Source organism: Fistularia commersonii, unplaced genomic scaffold, assembly GCF_037954325.1.
Source record: "Fistularia commersonii isolate RoL2024-O1a breed Wild unplaced genomic scaffold, RoL_Fcom_v1.0 HiC_scaffold_47, whole genome shotgun sequence".
In the NCBI taxonomy this organism is placed as follows: Eukaryota; Metazoa; Chordata; class Actinopteri; order Syngnathiformes; family Fistulariidae; genus Fistularia; species Fistularia commersonii.
The window spans coordinates 72,501-74,723 of NW_028234005.1; positions in this window are offsets into that span (position 1 = coordinate 72,501).

Below are 2,223 nucleotides of genomic sequence, written 5' to 3' on the forward strand. Positions count from 1 at the left end.
GATATCAGGTCTGGTGCAAGTCATGGCATAAATAAGACTGCCTACAATCTCACGATATTCTTTGGGGTCGACAGGTTCACTTTGCTCATTTTCATCAGCTACAGGGATGCCCTCTAATTTTTGCTCACTTGGAGTAGATCTTGCTTTACATTCTGACATTCCAAATCTCTCTAGCATTTTTAGGATGTACTTTGTCTGGTTCATTTTGATTTCATCCCCCTTTTGTTCAAATTGTATGCCCAAAAAATATGATAGTTTCCCCAGGTCTTTCATGTTGAACTTGAATTTCATGTTCTGTTTAAATGTGCTGAGTGCATCATTGCTGCTTGCGGCAATAATTAAATCATCTACCCAAATTATTACAATGATTGTGTCACCATTTTCCGTCTGTTTTCTGTACACACAGTGGTCAGAGAGATTTCTCACAAAGTTGTCCTGTTCTAAATGGTCATTAAGGAGTTCATACCAGTTTCTTCCTGATTGTTTCAGGCCATAAAGAGATTTCTTTAATCTATACACTAGTTTCTCTCCTGTTTCTGACATCATTTCAAACCCTTCTGGCTGTTCCAAGAAAATCTCCTCATGTATAGGAGCATGTAAATATGCCGTCTTAACATCCATTTGATGGACAATGAGGTTATTTTGTACGGCTATCTGCATTAGTGCCCGCACTGATGTAATGTTAGCTGTCGGTGCAAAAGTTTCATAGTAGTCTATGCCTTCTGTTTGATTGTAACCCTTAGCTACATATCTGGCCTTAAATATTTGTCCTCCTTCAGCATTTTCTTTAAGGGCAAATACCCATTTTCCTCCAATTACTTTTCTCCCTTCAGGTAAAGTTGTCAGTTCAAATGTGTCATTCTGTTTAAGCGAGTCAATCTCTTCCCTCATGGCACAATTCCACCCGGGTGCCAGTGGTGACTTCAGTGCTTCACTATAATTCTGTAGGACTCCGCACACAGTCCTGTAACAGTAATCAATAGTTGTATGATTTTTATCATTGTTAATATAGTCTGTCTGATAATCCTCTAAATACCTTGGAACGACCCTTTTTCGTCTAGGATAGCGACTGGTTTGATTATATCTGGGTTTTATGTCTGACCTCGTCTCTTTTTCATTTTGGACATTTTCTGCTGTTTCTTCGTCATGTGACACATCTGCGTTAGTACTCTCATCCTCATTTTGTATATGGTTGTCTGTTTTATTTTCACTTTGTGACACATCTATACTGGTTTCATCTGTAGATTCTGTGTCTTCATATCCCTGGATTTCTGTCTCATAATCATCAGTTTGTGTTTGTTGTTCAATTCTTCCCTTTTTGATAAATTTCACCAGTCTCTGTTTTGACACTTTTTCTGTAAGTGGATTATAGACCAGGTATGAAGGGCTTTTCTTACTGTATCCCACAAATATTCCTCTTTCACATCTGGGATCCAATTTCTTAGTGTCATGTTTGTATGCATAACACTCAGTTCCGAATATCCACATTTTTGAAAGATTTGGCTTTCTCCCTGTTAACATGAAGTATGGGGTATTTTTGTGTCTGTCATTGTAACATCTATTTCGAATATGGGCAGCGGTCTGGACAGCATAAGGCCACAAAACCTTTGGTAATCCTTTTGCTATTAGCATACACCTTGCCATTTCAAAAAGGGTCCTCCATTGTCTTTCTGCTGTCCCATTTTGATGGGGAGAGTATGGGGATGATGTTTCATGTCTTATGCCTTTCTCCCTTAGAAGAGATTGAAAAGCATTTCCTGTGTATTCAGTCCCGTTGTCTGACCTGATACATTTGACACGACCATACGCTGCGCTGTCAGCAAGGAACTTCTCTGTTGCTAATGTAGCTTCACTCTTGTATTTGAGAAAATATACAAATACTGCCCCTGAATAATCATCTGTGAATGAAATGACATACTTATGCCCTTCTTGACCAGCTGGTTCAATCGGGCCTGATAAGTCAGTGTGTACCATTTTTAGGGGTGCATCAGCTTTTGCATCAGCTTGCCTGTTTCTGCTATTTGTGAATTTTCCCTCCGTGCATACGTTACAGTCTACGTTACAGTCTACCTTGGTCTGACCTGTAATCTTCATACCCTCGACTAAGTTTGGTCATTTTAATACATCTTTTACATTGCAGTGTCCCATAATCTCATGCCATGTTTTGACATCACAAGTTAAGTTTACTCTATCTCTGGACATCATGTCATTTACTGTATCATC